At 38.6% G+C, this 20235-nt stretch overlaps 1 protein-coding gene across 9 annotated transcripts in view; it reads right to left on the bottom strand.

The window, feature by feature from the left end:
* The window catches only part of TBL1X (transducin beta like 1 X-linked), a 199936-nt gene that overhangs the window by 164252 nt on the left and 15449 nt on the right, over window positions 1-20235 (bottom strand). Inside the window, exon 2 of one of the 9 annotated variants that reach the window (XM_075095367.1) lies at window positions 6383-6505. The exons of the other annotated variants lie outside the window; for them this stretch is intronic. The gene's annotated coding sequence lies outside the window, so the exon portion shown is untranslated. The remainder of the gene's footprint in view (window positions 1-6382; window positions 6506-20235) is intronic. 9 annotated transcript variants of the gene reach the window in all.

The following is a 20235-nucleotide window of genomic DNA, read 5'->3' as shown; positions in this document are numbered from 1 at the left end:
GGGCTACTAATTTAATTTTAAAAGTCACTTGCACATCTTTGATCACTGAGTTTATAACCCTTGACAACACAATTATATAAAAATGTGATCAATTCTTTGCATTAGGTGTAGATTAATTAATTGCCAACTTTGGTCAGGCAGCTTCTGCTATGGGAGGTCTCCTCTGGGACTTATTTATCATTGGTCAATAAAAGTATTACTCCCAGATTCTTCTAAAACAGCTATTATTAGCAACTTGTATCAGAAACTTTCTTGGATTCACTTCAAAGCGGAGAATTGCAATTGAGCTTTTTTCTGTTTTATCTTCTGGGAAGCTGATAAGAACTTTTCATCTAGGAAAAAATGCCCTAACTATGGAAGTGAGAGGCACTGAATTTCAGAGTAGCAAGGGAAAAAAATTATATCATCCATATATTCCTCCACACCTGTATATCTGTTCTATTAACAGCATAAGGAGAACTTCACAGAATGAGTAGAGCTCTGAAACAAAACTGCATTACCAGTTGAGATACACTGCCTGGTCTCATAGAGAACTTCCTGTTGAAGGAGAGTATAGTCTTAACAATAGTGGAGACCATTGCAATATTTGGAAAGAGTTTCATTCCTGTTTTCACTGAGAACTTCTTTGTCCTTTTTCACTGAGTTATCTTGTTGCTAAAATATCCAATAAAAAAATTTAAAAAAAGGAAAATGGAGTTAAACAGGTTATATATCTAGCACATAACTAGAGCTTAGCATCGGTAAAAGGCCACCCAAGGATGTAAGAAAATAGTTTATGTGAATCATCCTGCTATTGTTTTATTAAAAATGTGATCCATATCTTTTCTGGACATAGGAGGAAGGTGCATTGTCTCTAATTTTACTGCAGCTGGGAAGCTCAGTATTGCCTCCCTAGTGAAACACAGCTCCTAACTGAGTACAGATTGTTGAAAGTTTTAGCTACAGAAAGAAGTCGAAGCTTGCGTGGGTTTCCGGAGCCCCAGTCTTTGCAGTGGAAGTGATGTATTGGGGTTAGTTTTTTGTTTTTATTAAATATAATTATTTAGCATTTAGCTGTGGTAGCACCGTGCCATACAACTTTGCGGACCTACTTCTGTAGAAGCTTGAATAGGATTTACAAAACACACTGCAGAATATTCTAACAAAGCCTGTAACTTCAGAGGTCAGTGACATGGTTCCAGTCGTTCCAGATACACGTGTGCAAGTTCCCCAAGAGCCATCTCACAGCCTGTGTGGAAGTTATGGCATATGTTGTACCAGCCCGGCTTCTGGCAACACATCTATCTCTCCACACAGCACTACCTCATGCACTACAAAGGCAGGCACTACAAATCCATAGGGCTAGGGCCATGGACAACAGAGGTAGAGCGCTCACAGGCAGAACTGATTACGTGTAAGTCTTACCGATTTTACTTGGGGGGGGAGGGGGGAAGCCTGCGGTAATTTTTAGTTTTGTCTTTCACACAGGTATTTGCATAACTGTTAAGATTACAGAACAGTTGCAAAACTTGTTCTCATACAAATATTTTTAAGGGGTTTAATTGTGAACATTATCTCGACACATATTAAGATATTACTGCTGCTTCATTGTCACTGCTGTGAAAATCCCTTCCATCATTATACAGGTTTTCATTGTCATCGTATAGTCTCTAAATATTTCCTGGCTTTGTCCCTTGAGTTTCCCATACACAGTCTCTCACAAAATGGTACTTTATTTATCTTTTGTAATCAAGTACTAACTGGGAGAAGCTGGGGGCCTCAAAATTTTGTAAAATCAGGTTGGGCCAGAAATGAGAGATTTGTTTTATCAAATGATCTTAGTTTTGGTCCAATGGATGAGATAAACATGGGGTTTCTATTAGACTGACAGATTTTGTAAATTTCAGCAGCTTGTATGAATTTACATGTATTTGGCTAAAAAAGTCAACACAGATCCAATTGCATAGGAATTTTAGGCAGCACTTACAGAGTGATAATTTCACAAAACGTGTATAACATTTTCAATTGAAGTCCTGAGTATCCTGCTTCTGAAAGGCTTTTCTTCATCAGCTGTTTTTTCCACTTTTTTTTTTGAAGTAATATCTGTCGCTATCTTGATTTGTGTAAAGCTGAAAACCCCACTGTAGCTGTAAAACATATGTATTTTGATCAAAAAAGTAACTGACTGATCATTCTAAAGGTAGAAGGAGCAGATCATAACAGCATGATGTTACCTAAACAGATCAGGTAGCTTTTCTATCTTAACCAAAGTGAAATGCAATTCTTATCAGCAGTGAACAAACCAACTGTATGTAAAAAAAATAGTTTGCTAAAACACGACAAGATGGGCTTACCATTAAGCATGGGCACAAGTCTGTCCCGTGAAGTGCTAACTCTTATTAAAAATCAGAAACATTTGGCTTAAAAATTCACCTCTTTTCTGTAAGAACACACTTCGGTTTTCTTCTAACCCTCTTTGATTTTTGAACTCTTCCTGTGCATCTATAATAGACACAGCAGTTACAGGGCTGCCATTTTAGAGTGCAGCAACCTTGCTTCCTGCTGCAGCTGTACTCTCTGGCTACGCGGCAGTGCAGCACAGCTCCACGTTATTCCCCAAATTTCTCACTGGGCATCTGTTGTGCCAACCTTTTATCTGCCTGTAGCTTGGATCAGCAGCTAACTGCACCCATATGCATCTCTTGCCTCTCAAACCATTTCTGTTCCTCCCACTACAGCAAAATCTACCCAAGCCCTTTTTTTCAGATCAAGAGCAGATGAAGTAAGGTCAATTCCTCATCCTTTTCAGATTTGGAAGACGGAGGAGAAGCGTAGCACAGGTCCAAGGCTTGTTCATCTATTCTCCTATGCCTGCAATCAGACCTGAGAAGGTAAGGATCCGATAGGGAGAGGAGAATGGAGCAGAAATGAAGACACTTATTTTTCATAAGAGAAGGAGTAAGATCTCCATTTTACCAAGTAGCTTAGACCAGCTCTTCTCCCTTTAGTCAGTGAACAAATGGGACATAACGGCTAAATTAGAGAGGCACCTTCACCTTTCTTGCTCCACCTCTAGGGACGGCTGAAATTCACAGGGAGCCTGGAGCAATACTGCCGGCTTCTGCAAAGAAGCAACACCAGATAGTTTGCCAAGAGGTTAAGACTGATTTCCACACATGATGTTTTAGTGTGCTTTGCATTTTACTCAACTCATTTCTGCGTTCATAGATTTAAAACAACTTGATATAAGCATACTTCTTTTTTGGTGTGGTAATACATCTTCATTCAAAAACCCATTCACGAAAAGACCGCAAAAAGATCTCCCAGATAGCTGCAATCGGCCACATACAGTAGCCTTTTTACAAGTAAATTGGACGACTGGGAAGATCAAGTTCTTCATGAGCACTTTAACCTGTTCTGCCAGTGACACCTCTCTTCAGCACTCAGTGGACACCACAGTGTCAGAGTGCAGTCCTTCAGTCCAGCCTCTATTACTACTCAAGGATGCACGTACAGCATGTTACTCTTCATTTTGGAATGAGTGGATGTAGAGCTCGGGAAGCTTTAGGCTTCTGTAATAGCCAGGCTCTGGTGGCCCGCGTTATATAATGCTTACACAACAGTACTTTCAAATTTAAAAATGAGCTTTTCATATCATAACTATGGAAGTTTTACATGCTGCTATAATCATATAGATCATTAAGTCAAATGACTTTCTACAGAAGCAGTCAGTGCATTACAGGACATGACTTTATATTCAATTGTACATCACAGGTGTATTCAGGAGTAAGGATACATTTGAGAAACTTTATTTTGGACTAAGGAGACAGACAGAACTGCAGCAAGCAGAAGTTTACAATGCTCTGCCATTGCCACACTGTTATTTTTTAGTAAGTACTCTTGTTGTATTAGCTCTCCGTGCTTTAACAGGACCTCCTGCTAGAAGGAGCTGACAAACCTGTGCACAAGCTGGAATAATTTTCCTAGTGATTCCTGATACCTGAACTGCACCTATAAAACCAGCAAGGATGAATGGCCTAAAGCCACTTCCAGAATTAATACCGTTCACCGTTCAATCCACTGCACACAGATAATAGAGTGCATGAAACCAGACAAACAAAATTAGAAGTCAGATTTTTCTTAAAGTGCTGCCTACAGCAATAACATCCACAGCTGTGTGAAAGCTAAGCAAGTAACACAAAACAACCTATTTTTCTCTGTAGTGCATTTTAATATGCCGGACACGTGGCAATCACAGGACAGCTTGATTTTCTTGTGAACACTTACCTATAGCACTCAAACATTTCAAGAGGCTCCATGGTATCTCAGTCCATAACAGAAGCGTATAGGTTTTAGGAAAAGGTATAAAGACGGATGGTGTGTGGTACCTTTTGCTGCCAGGAATATCTGTTTTTATTATTATTTCTGGTATAAATGCAAAGTAGTTACACAACGCCCCCAAAATTTAAAAAAGAAAAATAATCATTTTGCTGGTAAAACAATTTTAAGTACATCTGGTTAGAAATTTTGACAGAAGAACATTTTCCATCAATACACAGGAAAATAAATGGTTTTTGGGACATATCCTGCAGAAATTTGATAAAAGAAATGCGAAAATAATTACAAAGAGGTATGACGCAAATTAAATTAAAATATACATAATACAAAGCATACTGTATTTAAAATAATTTAAATTAGTATCATACATGCTTAATATTGCAGAAATGGTCCAAGCAAAGTAATCAACATAATAATTGAGACTGATAACTTGAACGAAAATGAAGCATTTTGGTTCTCATTTTTAGTGTTGAATTTTAAAATACCAGCTTTACATTTCAATTCATAAAAGAAAAAAAACCAAAACATTAGCATTTCCCATGGTCAGTGTCTGACTGAATTTTATTTAAGAAAAAACACTTGAATTTTAAAATAAAGGCTGGCGGGAGGGCATTACTGTCCCTGGCCCCATCCCTGCTTCTCAAAAAAATGTAAGGATGAGCAGGAGATCACTGGAAAACCTTCTGTATAATAAATCATTATTTTGTTTCCAAACACCTTGACATTTAGTATAGAGTATTCAAGAAAATAATGTGGTTAAAAATGGCATTCATTTAATCTATAAGGACAGCCAGCTGACAGGGGCAAAATTAGAGTAACACCTAAATGGAAGAGAAAGTATACCAAGAGGAAAGACAACAGCAATTATATATGCTGCAGTATCATTGGGTCCTGCCATTTTCCTCATACACCGCTATAAATCACAGGAGAGTTGAGAAGGTACGTCACCCTCCCTTCCCCCAGGCACACATCTCACAGAAGGATGCAGGCTGAGACAGACAGGTTTGTGCTGAACAGAAGTAGGATAGAAGCATAACTGTCAACATTAAAATACATCTGCATGTGAGAAGTTTTGTTTCAATATACATACAACATCAAATGAATTATTCAAATCCGAAACTCTGCTATGGTCTGAGAACATTAAAAGAAGGGGGAGAAAAACCAGATTCCTTTCTGGATTCCCCCCCCCCCTTCAAATAATGATACAGACTATGGAACTTCCTGGTATCACTCAATTTAAAAATCTGTGGGTTTTTGCTTATATTGTTTAGGCGTAGAAAAAAATACTCCTGGATAGGGAAAAAAGCGCCATATTAATTCAGAAGTATTATGCAACTGAATATGGCATTTTAGAACAGACTTGTGCAACCACAGCCATAAATGTATTTACATGTTCCACCTCTTACCTGTAATACTAATGAACAGTGACTGTTGTGACAAGCGCAGAACATACACAACATTTAGAGCAAAATTCAGTCACATTCTAAAAATTCTAAAGAACCTCTACATACCCAATCATCCACCATCTACATACGACTAAGAAAATTTTCCCTGTTGATCACATCAGACAACAGCATAACTGTACAGTTCATATCTTGGGCTTGTTTTTTAAAGTAACAACAGCTAGAAAAGAAAAAGGGAGCATTGTTTCACCTAGAATGAGTTAGGAAGGCTCTGAGCAATGACATAATTCTGACATGGGCGCTAAGTTAGTCCAGGTTTAATTAGCCACAACTTCTACGTCGGGCTGCAGGGCTGAACCCACAAACTCCAGCACTGAATTGGATAATATGCCAAACACTTTTTATAAACATGTGATCTCAATATTCTTATAATTTGAAAGATTGTTACCATTCGTAATTTGCTCAAAACTTTTTTGCTTGGCTGTTAAGAAGTCAGAAGAGGCTGAAGGCAAGAACTGGTGGTATTCGTTTGTTGGCATCATAAACGGTTCTGGTTTTACAGCTCACATATAAGCACACATTGGGATTAGTGGGTTTAATTTCTTGTCATGCATCTGTTGGGACAGTGGAAGGCTTGAGGGTTTTGACATTAAAAGACTGACCTAATTAAAGTTGATGCACTCTTCCCAGGTATAGAGTAGCCAAGTTTTGAAGCACCACACCCCATCATATCATGAGGGTGGAAGCAGACTGGATCCTTGGAACATCTGCTGACAAGTTTATACCTGAAAAATAATTCATTTAACATAGGATAGCGAGTACTCAGATATCCTTGAGAAAATTTGAATTGAGAAGGATCAGTCAAACTGTTTAGATACTTATATATATGCATGTACTAATATGAAAATTGTTTACATATGAACTTTCAGACCTTATTTCCATGCTTTGTTCCTTTGGTTGCAGTCTTCCCCCCCATTTTTGGGCTTCACTTTTAGTTTTCCTGCTTTATGTAACCATAAGTACTTTGCTTGAAAACACTACATTGCGTACTGCATTAATTTAGTTCACTATTTGCCTTCTGTTACTTATATAGGAAGACAGTACAAAATGAATATTTATGCAAAATCTACAATAATAATTTAGGGGGTGTATTACTACTTCTTTAATATATATTTTAATGGTAAGAAACAGCCATAAAACTTTTCTCCAACAGCAGCATATGGCATCTGTTAATACAGGAAAAAAAATTATTTTTATTTCCACAGAAATAATACATATATTTATACACACATATACATACACTGGGTGATATACTGATTCCATTATAAGTAAGACGATGCATTTTTAAAAGTTAGGAGCAGAACTACTTGTTCTTCCTTGAGTATATTTCCAATCTGTTTCACCATATCACACATTTCTTAACTTCGCTGTCTTCCTCTATAATCTGCTATAGTCCATACCAGTCTCGCCTGTTCGATTTTTTCGAGTAACCTATATGTGTCTATGTATGCCTGTCATTGGATTATTAAATATTGTAATATATTTTTCATTATACATGCTACTGTCCACTTTTTGCAGTTATCAGATAATTATCAAACCCACTAGCTTGCATTTTCATCTTAGTTTCCACCAAATTTCAGGATTGCAGGTACTAATACAATTCCTCAAGATCAGAGCTCATAACACAAATGTAAATTCTCTTTTTAAAAAAAATAAATTCATTACCCAGAAATTGTGATGTTCACAGAACGATTTCAATGGAAAACACAATTAGAAAATACCCCTACCTCAAGATTTCTGTAAGTGTACTCCATAAAAAATCCACAGGTAGAACTAAAGCATGTGACTTTATCCCAGTTTCTCCATCTATAAAATCAGGTAATTATATTTAACTACTTCACTGAATACTCTTAAGCCCTTATTATATATAAAATTTGTGAAGCTTTTAAAACTGTCAAGACATGACAGAACTGGAATCAGAATAGAGGGGCTCTATTATTCTCCCAGTTAAACTTAAACACCAGAAGTTCAGAGATTTATACATCACAGAGGCTCAAACAGAACACCTTTTAGCTTTTTGTTAAGCTCAATACCTTAAGCTCAAAGAATCTTTTTACTTAAGGCTTGTTTCCACCCTTTAATCATCCTTGTGACTCTTCTTTGAACATTCATCTTATATTTTTCTTACTTATGGACACTAGTACTAGAGAAAACAATTCAGCCTTAGCCCTCTCAGTGCCAGAGTGAGTATCATCTCCCTTCCCATTCCCAAACTTTCTAGCTTATGTACCCAGAGATCAGGTCAGCCCTACAGCCACAGATGTTTTATGCAGGATGGAGTTTGTTGCAAGAAGTCCTATGTCTTTGTCTCTTGGTGCACAATGTTACATTTGCTATATTAAAGCAACTATCTTGTTTTGCCCAGTTTGATAAATACAGTCACTTGGCAATTTGCTCCATTCATTCTTATTGTCTCAATCTTTGAATCACCTATGACCTTCTGTGAGTATTTTTACAAGGGCACAGACAAAAAAAAGTTAAGGTGTAGAGGACAGGCAACCCACTGGTATGCACAGACACTCAAGGACCTCAGACATAACTGTAACCATCTTCCTTTAGGTCTGATTCAGCTACTGTGTGTCCTTCTCACCATGCACAGCTCTTGTTTCTTCATGAAAATTACAAATAGCACCAAGGGAGTGATCTCACAGAAGCCTAAATGTGTATTTTCACACTACTACTTTGTCAACAGCCCAATGTATAAGCACCACAAAAACATGGCAAGGGTAGTAGAGTAACAAGACCACTTTTTAACAAACTCATGCTGACAAGCATCAGCGATTCTCCTCTGTCCTTTATTAATCAAGTTCTACACCTGTTAATGTCCTACATCACTTATTCCATCATTTTACCTGGATCAGTATCTGGGCTATAACTACTTCGGTTACCTGGTCTACAACACTGGCACTCATCCAGGTTTCTACTACCTTCCTGGTATACAAAGACTTCCGTAAATCAACAGTGAGAGTTCAACATTAACTCCTTTGTTAGCTCTTCCTGGATTAAACCACCTCCTGATTTTAAAACAGTCATGCTGAAAATTGGACTTCCATCTAGGTACCTGTTGTCCCAGGCTATATGCCTCTGGGAGGCAACAACATTTTTATATCCCATTATTCTACATTTTAAACAAAACATACCCTTCCTATACCAACCATTAAGCTGCTCTCAAGTTGGAAAATCCAATATGACCAACAATATGTGCTTTTCCTTCTCATCCAAACATTTTAGCCTACATAAGCAAGGTACCTGAACAGAAAGCCTACTAGTGCATGAAAGAAAGTAACAGCAACACCAATATTCTTCCCACTGCAGGCTTGGTTTATTCCTTTCATACACATGTGATTGCAACACAGGCCAATAAAAATATTAACTGGACAAACAGAAGGAGGAGGTGCTTTAGTTTATTTGTACAACTGAAAACCTAGAAGTATTTCTGATCAGGGAGTATGTATGCCAAAATTCAGATAGAAGTCTTGGTTTAAAATATGTATAAGGAAATGTAAGAGAGGAATAGGCTGTTACTTTTCCATCTGAATTACTGGAGGTACCAAAAATAACCAGGCATAAAATTACTCTCCCCTCCTCCATGGTGTTCAGCTTATCTGAGAAATAAAGGTTCAAATGGATCAGCTTTGGTATCCAAAGCAGCCAATCTTTTGTCTGGCAGGCATCAACAGTTTAAAAATGAGGAGGGAAAAAGAAAATCTCAGAACCAATACTGATTGATCATTCTGTCAAGCTGATGCCGAACCAATTATCCACTTGGTCTCAGAAACACGTACATCAAAATGCTCTGCTTTTGAGGGTTCTCTTGGATATTTATTTTGCAGATAATCAGGAGTTTTGTTTTATTAGTGACTGGGTTTAGTTGCTGTGGACTGGGATGGAGGGTGAGGGAAGAGAGGGAAGAAGGGGGGAGATTTCATGCCTATAAAAGAGCAATTGAAGATCAGACTAAAGCTCATTTAAAGACTTCCAGTAAGAAACTGTGACCAAGGCTTAAAACACTCTAAAGAAGCAGCTTCATCTTGAACTTTGGGAGCAGCTGTGCTCTCATTCCCCTTCCCCCAACACAGGAAACAGACCTAGAAACAAAAATAAGTCAGGAATGCTCCTGTGCAAGCTAATGTTGTTGGCTTCTTAAACATCCACTACTCTTGTGCCAAAAAAAATGAAACCTAGGAGGATTTAACACTTCAAAGGATAGTGAGAGACTGCTTTAAACATAGACTTTTCTACCAGAGACAGATATTCTTTCATTTTGTAAACAAGCTGGAAAAATGTTATCATGAGTGCATGTCAAGACAGATTTCATTTATATTCCTGTACTACTTAAGCACAAATACACTATTGCATATTACACTTTTACCTATTTTAGACTACAGTTAATGCTGTAGCAATGTTATCTCTCATCAGGAAAAAATTGCAGCAGTTGAATTTTCTGATACCTTCCAAAACATTCTATTACAATATGCAGTCTGAAAGCTCAATACTACAGAGAAATGTTTGACAAAGAAGCTCTCTCCTTATTAAGCAATGATACATAATTATATGTTCAAGGAGAATGTGAATAACATCTTGCCACAGGAATGTACGGCCACATATGCTACTTACAGTATTCCCAACTACAAATTGTAGTGATGCTTTTACTTGTGTTATTAGGAACTTGGCCTTTGTTTAGTGTATTTCATTTTCTGAACAAAGGTAAAAAGAAGGGAAGGAAAGTGAGTGGTAGGTTAAGTTCTCTGTCTAACTTTAAAAACAAAAACCTTTATCTACTTTTGACGAGTACAGATAATCTCAGTGGCTTCACTCACCAAAACCAACTCAAGTTTTCAACACTTAATTTAGTATTTTGCAGGCTAATGGAAACTTTACATAATGCATTCTCCCGCATAAAGCTAAAATGTCAACGCAGATGGGATTGAGATCTTGATATAGAGAGAAAGCAAATGTTATCTTTTCAAAATCTTCAGCCTAACCAACATGATGTGGAAGATGGAATGAGCACTGATGTGAAGAAAAAAGGAGGGGAAAATAATCTTTCTTACTTTAGAAAAGTGTCTGTATGTTTTTCTGAGCGTAGCACCCCCAGCCAGACCTCTCTCAACAGTGCTTAATGTTTCATTAAAATAGTTTCTTGATCCCTCCTCGTTCTGCTAGTGTCCTCCCTGTGGCAGGACATGAAAAACAGATTGAAAAACAACAGTTGATGTGATTGTTAACAGTTATATTTCACTCTCACTTAAAATCTAGGAAGTATTGTCAGATTGGTTCTCAGTCACAACGAATTCCAACTCCAGTGGTTTCCTTCTTCTTTTCTTACAAAACAATAAAAAAAGTATATTTGATTTTTTCTTTATGCATTGAGAGTTCAGGGCCATGCAGCACTTGTGCCTTCAGCACCTGTTAATAATTCCTCAGAGAAATGGAGAGCAAGCAAATGCTGGTGAAGGGAAGCTTTCAAGTTTTAACCATTCCATCCATGGATCACATCCCATCCAACCACACAGTGTGGTCACACACAGGACCATTTTTTCACTGCTACACCTTTTGCTGTGGGTATAGCATTTAAAAAATTAATGTAAATGTAAATGAAGTAAAAGAAGTAATGTAAATGATTTTTCAGTTTTAAGGAATTTCATTCTTATGAGGAGAGGTTGAGGCAACTGGGGTTGTTTAGTCTGGAGAAGAGGAGGCTGAGGGGGGACCTTATCACTCTCTACAACTACCTGAAAGGAGGTTGTAGTGAGGTGGGTGTCGGTCTCTTCTCCCAAGTTACTAGTGATAGGACAAGAGGAAATGGCCTCAAGCTGTGTCAGGGGAGGTTTAGATTTGATATTAATAAAAATTTCTTTACTGAAAGAGTGGTCAGGCACTGGAACAGGCTGCCCAGAGAGGTGGTGGAGTCACCACCCCTGGAGGTATTTAAAAGACGTGTAGACATGGCACTTCAGGGCATGGTTTAGGAGACGTGGTGGTGTTGGGTTGACGGTTGGACTTGATGATCTAGAGGTCTTTTCCAACCTTAATGATTCTATGATTCTAAATACAGGTAACTAAATCTGAGCATAATGAGAAAACAAAAGTAAGCACTGGTCAAACCCTGGATGTGTCAGTCCAGGAAAGATCAACATTCTAGATGGTGAGCTTAATCCTGGACAACCCATTTTTCTCTTGAGCTCACTTCCAGCTACCACTATAATCTCTTGTCTCCAGAATAAAACTTTGGCAGATTTGTTTGCAAGATCTGCATGCTTGAAGAATGCACTGCTTATTACACTTGAAATGGAACAAAAATAGCTGCTCAATTGTCCACTATATTGTCACTTCACAAACCCTTTTGCCCCATTCTGCATAAAGTCATATATTTATGTCTATTAGATTTTCTGTAATCACTGCTAAGAATAAGCACCTCATTACCAAAGAAGTGTTTTATAATCCAATATAATGCAGTTCAAACCACTTGATATTTGCTGCCTTACAGCAAGGGGACAGGTAAATGGACCAAGCTTTACACAGATTACAACTTAATTTAAAACAAAAAAAAAAACCCCAACCCAACAACCAAACAACAACCAACCAAACACACCAGCACCTCCAGCAGAACAGCCCCGTCTACACAGGTGGTACTAGGCTATCACTGGTTTACACCGTGATAATTACTGGAGCATAAAGCTTCATATGCCTAGAAAACAATATCGAGAACAGACTGTAACAAACTGTTTGACTTGACTGCCAAGAGTGGATGTTCCAAAATGCCTGAACTGTCACGTCCCCACACTCAAAGCAGGCTTTCTATCAAGTCCCAGTCTAAAGGAACACCTCGTTATTTTTGTATTTTCCTCTATGTTTTGCATGGTAATACAATACATATTCAGCCTGATCTATGAGATACTAAGCTCTACAGGTCTAGTAACAAAATTAACAGGAGTACCACAGCTAAGGAAAGGAAGAGAAGAGGAAGGGGAAGAGAAGAGTTCCAGCTCGAAGGGACTTACAATGATCATATTATCCAACTGCCTGACCAAAAGTTAAAGCATATTATTCAGGGCATTGTCCAAATGCCTCTTAAGCACTGACAGGCTTGGGGCATCGACAACCTCTCTAGGAAGCCTGTTCCAGTGTTTGACCACCCTCTTGGAAAAGAAATGCTTCCTCGTGTCAAGTCTAAACCTCTCCTGGCGCAGCTTTGAATCATTCCCATGTGTCCTGTCACTGGGTACCAGGGAGAAGAGATCAGCACCTTCCTCTCCTCTTCCCCTCCTCAGGAAGCTGTAGAGAGCCGTGAGGTCATCCCTCAGCCTCCTCTTCTCCAAACTAGACAAGCCCAAAGTCCTCAGCCACTCCTCAGAGGACGTTTCCAGCCCTTTCCCCAGCTTTGTTGCCCTCCTCTGGACACATTCAAGGACCTTTGCATCCTTCTTAAATGGTGGGGCCCAGAACTGCACACAGTAATCAAGGTGAGGCTGCACCAACGCTGAATGCAGGGGGATAATCACCTCTTTTGACCAGCTGGTTATGCTGCGTTTGATGCACCCCAGGATGCGGTTTGCCCTCTTAGGACCAATCTGGATGAGAACCATATCACAACTAATTTCAGAGAATGTACATACTGATGGAGGTAGGCATTTTGTTACATACAAGCTGTATTTTGAAATGCCAACTGGGTCGTAATAATAATAATAATAATAATAATAATAATGAAAGAAAAAGGAAAATCCACGTTCCTATCATGGGCTAGGGTGGAAATGTGGTCTGAAAACCAATAAGTCTATGTACTGCACATCACACCCCAATATCTCAAAGGAATTTATACATGTTTTTGTATATAGCTTAGTAACAAAAAGTCCTCATGCAAGTGTTACAGAAATTAACTACATAAGAAGTCTTAATTATCATTATAAATCTTCTGGTTGCTTGGTGAACAATAAATTTATCTAACAATTCTTCACTTTAGGACAGCAATTCTGCAAGCATTTAGAGCTGTGTTACTTTTCTATAATGATATACTACATGACAAATACTGTACACCATTAGATTCTAAAACATCATATTGTAAACAGAAGGATTTAAACTTACAACTTATAAAGCTGCTTCATACCTCTAAGCATGTGGTATACGCTCATTTCATCCATCTAAAAATCTCATTTGTAAAAATCTGATCTCTGGAAACATGACTAGATGGGCTTTAAATAGTCAGTTCGCTGATGGATTTGTAACTTCATCTGCATTTCACAATTACAGTCAAAAGCATATTTGAAAAAGAGTAAGTTCATACTCCTCCTGCAAATAGGTGTTTGCAACAGCCTTTGCATTAAGTTTGTACCAGACTGCAGCCCACAAAATGAATAAATATGTTGCTGTATAAGCAGCAGAACTAAAGGAACCTGCCTTTTTACACTTTCACATCCCATATCTGCTGAAAAGCCCAACAAACTTCTGCTATAACCCAGACAACTATGCCACATACTGCCTGGCCAGTCAGTATGCACATACTCAACTGCAATGTTGGTTGCTGCCCCACAGAATGAGCTAAGAGCTGCACTCTTCCCATCTTGGGAGGGAGTGGCATTGCCTTTGGCCTCCTTCATCTCCTCAGCCACTAATTCTCATAACACCTGTAGGAATCCCCTACCCCTGAGAGCATTAACACTCTATTGAACGCAGCTAATGTTTTTTAACAGAGCCAAGTGTTCTATTATGGGAGGGATGGACAGACAGAGGCAATGCCGGATTGGACAGTAGGAAGAGGTTCTTCACTGAGAGGGTGGTCGGTCACTGGCACAGGCTCCCCAGGGAAGTGGTCACGGCAACAAGCCCGTCAGAGTTGAAGGAGCATCTGGACGACGCTCCTAGTCTTATGGTTTAGTTTTAGGTATCTGCGAGGAGCAGGGAGTTGGACTTGGTGACCCTTATGGGTCCCTTCCAACTTCAGATATTCTGTGATTCTAAGAATGCAAATTACACAAATTTTATTTCTTAGAAAAACTTCAGTAATGCTTAGACAGGTGATGCATACCTAGAAGAGCCCCAAGCTCATTAGCACTGCCCAAGGGAAGTTTCTGGACTGACCCACCATTTAGTTTTTCACTGTACAAACTCTGGCTTCTGCTGGTAAGCGCTGAAATCAGGCAGAAGTCACCCTCACTGTAGACATCAACATAGCCAGGGCACACAAATTCATGATTTCACTTTCTTTTTCCTCTCAACCTTTTCATACTCTTACATTCAGGCAGTCCAAGTTAAGATCCAGTGAAATGGCCATACTTGTTGGCTGAGCAAAACACCTAAATAACATAAGACTTCACACCACCATAGCCAGTCAGGCCACTTCACAAGGGAAAAGCACGGTGCTTTATATATATTTCCTCACTGAGAGGTAATAAATGGTCATTGTTCTCTATACTTCCTCTTTGGCTATTCGGTTTCTAACACTGGTTAAATGGGTACTAGTTGTGCAGAAATCATAAATTCAAACCAACAGGCAAGAAACAAGTCTGAGACATCCATACTAGTATTCCACCCTAAACAGCTCTACTTTTAATAGACAATTGGATTTTTAAAGGATTGGATTTTAATCAATGCTAAATAGGATGAATCCATAAAAAATATGAGTCATTTGAACTGAACACCATATTGTGCTGGTGACCCTAATATGCCTGTTCCTCAAGGTATTGTAATTTTGAAGTTACAAAAATACACAGCAAATGAAGCTCTGGATGATGATATTTAGCTTTCTTGAAATCTCCTTTATGTTCTGCCAACTTGAATTCTGATTTCAACTAGAATGGTAACTGGTAAACGATAATCTGGCATACGCTCATTAGCAGAAAAACAAAATCTTTTTAGAAGTATGGTAAATGAGATAAATTTTCATCTCATACCAGAAGAGTTCAGCTTCTAGTCCAATGCACTGACTTTATTCTTGTTGCTGATTGCACAAATGGCAGAAAAACATTCTATTACATATTAGGCTTTTAGCTATAAGGTCTTCCACTTAGCTGTTGCTATTTCTTCTCTCTCCCATTTCCCCCATTTTAAGAGGTACCATCAGCGTGAAATCTGCTCAATTTCAAACAAGTGGGGTAGACTAGTTCACGGTGTAAATCAGTCCCAATTCTTATGTTTGCTTCTATGGATTTGGAAACGCATTTCATGTTACTTTCACTATTTTAAAAAATATCCTCACTATTGGGTAAATCATCCCACAGACTGGATGGGAGAAACAGTGACCTTGGAGGACTGCAATGAAACTGACTGTGACAACAGGGTCTCAAATACGCAAAACAAAAAAAATGAAGGAAAAAAAAGAGAATTACATAGATTTCTTTTTTATAGTAACCTCTGCTATCACTTGTCAAAACATTTTAGCTGTTGTACAACTCCAAGATTGAAGGTGTAGTTTTAAATGCGTACATGTATTAAAAGATAAAAAAAGAAAATATTGTTTTAAAGCTTACATGCCTTTTAATTTCTAATTAATAGTATCTTTGTTATTTTAGGAGCCTCCTGGGTATTTAGAGGGCTAAATTGCAATAAAAGTAAGGTACATAAATGAATCCTATTAAGGTCGTCTTAGTCAATAAAAACTAATTGCATTGAACAATAGCCGCAGCCAAGGGATAGCCCTTGCTGGTGAGCAGGAGAGGAGGGCACCTCGTACATTCCCTACCAGAGAAGGCTGTTCCCCCCACAAAGCGTGACACCTCCAACCCTGCCCTCCCACAGGGCACGCCCCAGCCCTCTTCACCCACCCACAGGAAGTGGTTTGACAGTACTATTTCAACAGCTATATGGCTGTGCCACGCAAATTTGGCCTCGCTGCCTCACACCATTGCTGTTAACCTCCCCCCTGACTTCCCAAAACGTCTCCTGGCAGATGCATTTTGCTACAGCAAACACCCATGGTAAAGTTTTCCTCCTTGTGCTCTTCAGGCAGAGGCACAGAGGTTCCATCAAACATATTACCACTGTCCCAGAAGACGCTTTATCTGAGTCAGAGGGGATTTGTGTGCATCAACATGCATATGTACTTTACAGGCTGAGTCATGAGGAGCCAGCCACAACACTGAGGGGTGGCCTGCGGTGCCCAGCACCTTGCAAATGTGGCTTCTGTCAGGGCACGCCAGCAGGGCCCCAGAACAGTGGGGACACTGCCCCAAGAGACAGAGCCCAAGGGACAGAAGACCTCAGAGCAATTTTGGAAAATATGGTAAAGACTGTACCTTAACATTATAGAAAACATCTACATTGTTTCTCAAAACAGGTTGGTAAATGATGCCCAACGCCTACCTGAGATAGAAAGCCTTTGAAAAACCCTGTGTTCAATGCATGAGGGGAAAAGTAGCCCAAATATTTCTAACCACTCAAACACTACCTGTACACTCTCTGAGGACACAATAAGTTCCCTTTTCTCCTACATTATGACCTAGAATGAGTATTTACAAGAGTTTCCTTCATCTGACTGAAGTTTCATCTGTGATCTCCACACCTATCTTTTTATTTTATCCTCTGAATACCACTATAATTTATTTCATTCCTTTGGTGACAGGCCTCCTTCACCTTGGAAGGTGAGCACTAACTTCCCTAAGGTCTATAGCAGGAGGAACTAACTGTGACTAGACAATGTTTGGAACATGCATTTTTCGCTTTTGTTGCAGAATAAGTCTGCATTGCTAGTGGATACATAAAATTCAAACTACTAGATGGGGAGATTACTTGAAAGAAACTTTCAAAGCACAATTCTGCATAGGTATGTCTCAGAGCAATTAACAGAGTTGCTAACTTTCTCATTACTAAATGCCATGTTATTTACATAGAAGCCTCACAGACTCGTACTTCCTTAAAAGCACTGCAGACGGCAATCAAAAATCCTTTCATCCAGTCTTCACTGACAGGGGACTAGAGGTACATGAACAAAGATAAAACATGAACCACAAAGACAAACCAGAAGGCCCAGCCACTAGATTTTCACTGTCCATCGAAAGCTTTTAGTTCCTGGGTATTTTATTTAAAATCCACAAAGTAGAAATAAGATGGGTTTTAAAACATTTCTACTCCAGACAGGAAATTCAGACAGATTATAAACTAGGAATTGAGGCCAAGTCCTATACATATACACACACACACGAAACCTTCTGCATATGAGAACTGCTGTTTACTTCCATGAAACTACTGTGTGTGCAATTAAGCACAAGCATAAATATTTAATACCTATGGCCATATCCTACACAAATGAAATGTCTGGTCTACAATAAAGACACACATTTCAAGAAAATATTAAGTATACAAATACATTTGGAAGTGAAGTCTTCTTTTTCTCCCACCCCTTTTTTTTTTTTTTTAAGTCAAACTCTCTAAGATTTGACTTAAACAGCAAAACCAAAGTGCTGTTAGCTGCATTTTGATTAATAAGTTTAAGAACTGGAAAGCTAGATATTGGGGTAGGAATACCTTCATTAAGTTTACTTTTACACTGAGGCAAGCTCAAGGAGGAAAGAGACATATTTGTAACTGGTAAAAACATCAGTTCTTGGCTCTAAACACAGCTCCTTATTAGATCAGTGTCAACCTGTACAGTAATGGCAATCATACAATACCTGAAACTGTCTGCAAACTATTACCGAAACAACTGCAATAAAGGCGTAGATGTCTATGTAAGGAAGTGTGATGGAGACCATCAAAATTTTGGCCTAATTTTGATCTTGTATCATCAGGCATAATCAACCCCTTTATATAAATACTCTTTTTATCATCAGCATTTTAATTAAAATGCTTGCAATTATAATGGCTAAATTGCAGTTTTGTAAAATAGGAAAACTGTATTTACTGGAAAATTAAGTATATCTTTCCAGAAGCCAAACAACTGGATATGATCTAAAGATGCATTGCTTAAAAAAAATTGAGGCAATTCTTTGATTTAGAAAACACTAATATGTCATTTCCCTTCTCCCCAAACATACACGTAAGCATACCAGAAGTACCATGAATAGCAACTGTTCTTATGAGAATGTTTTTCATGAAAAGTTCACTTTACCTCCCACACATATCAAGCTGACAACTGCGAATCAATTCAAAATGTAAGCACCTACGTCCTAAGACAACCCTCAGTGCTCAGTTAACAAGTCTGTCATCTGCTTAATTTTTGTTTGGTTAGGGATGTTGAGGGGTTTTTTGGGTTGATTTTGGTTTTTTTGTTGTTTGTGTTTTTGTTTTGGGTTTGGGTTTTTTCTTTCTTGCTTTGGCTTACTTTCATTTGTTTGGTTTTTTGAAGATTCATCAACATGACAATCTGTAGCAATCTATTAACACTTGCAGAACCCATTTCCTCTTTCAGAAAGGCCACTTCTCAACTAAAAGTGCTGTGTAAATGCTTACTTTCCAAGAGATCACAGCCTCTTTAAGCTACTGTTTTGCTACCAGCCTCAACCAGTCCTACCACTGATAAGAACGCCCAAGAAGATCAAACCTGGGGGAAAGCTGGCATGCATTCCTCTCTCTCCTATAAAAGTGCGTCGTATCAGCACTGCTGTTTGCGTCTCTCTCTCTCTTGCTCCCTCCCAACCCCCAAAGGAACATAAAATCTAATAAAGTACAGCAAGATCTGCAGGATCAAAACACAATTTATTTCTCACCACCGTGATGCAGCATACACAAACACCTCACTGAACATCACTCTTCACAGGAAGCATACTAGCCTAGAACAGGCTTTGAAACTATCAGGTTCATAAACTGTGAAACTGATCATGACAGAAACCTTTCTGAAACAGCAATCGCAGAAGACCAACAAAAATCTGTCAATTGGGTGGGGTGTTCCTCCTGCAAGGACCAAATTACACTCTTTAGCTTCTTATAATTTAACTATGAAAGGTCTCTTGAAACAGTAGGTTGCTGATATACTACAAACTGTCTTTATGTTTTCACATATTCTGGGAAGGTGGGGCTCCTCCCTAACTTGAGGAGAGACTCATAAGGATATAAAGTTAGATGCTGGTACAGCTATGTAAAGGCAAGTATTACTTACTGATTGGCTGGGGTTGAAGAAATAAATGAAGTACTAAAATGGCCTCTTTCCATCACAAGCTGCATGCTCCTGTGACAGGGCCCTACTGTTCACTTTTCTTTTTTTAATTGCATCAGCCAGATTCATAACTAAGATTTCCAGTAAATTTCATGAAACAAAAAAATAATAAGTACTAATTAACAGTTCTAAAGAAAGTAATTAAGTAGTCTCTGTAGTATTGAACAATTAACCCCAGACTGTTTTGCTAGGTCAACAACGCAAACTTGTTATATTGCAATTGGCTGTCAAAGACTGTTGCCACTAGCAAAAAAGATGACAACCGAAACTTTAAATGTATGTCTAAAATTTCATTTCATAGTTTCTGTGGCTTGAAATTAACTGGCAATATTTAAACAGCCAACAGAAATGCTTCATACGGGCCCACAT

Source organism: Phalacrocorax aristotelis, chromosome 1, assembly GCF_949628215.1.
Source record: "Phalacrocorax aristotelis chromosome 1, bGulAri2.1, whole genome shotgun sequence".
NCBI classification, from domain to species: domain Eukaryota; kingdom Metazoa; phylum Chordata; class Aves; order Suliformes; family Phalacrocoracidae; genus Phalacrocorax; species Phalacrocorax aristotelis.
This window is presented reverse-complemented; position numbering and strand designations above follow the sequence as displayed.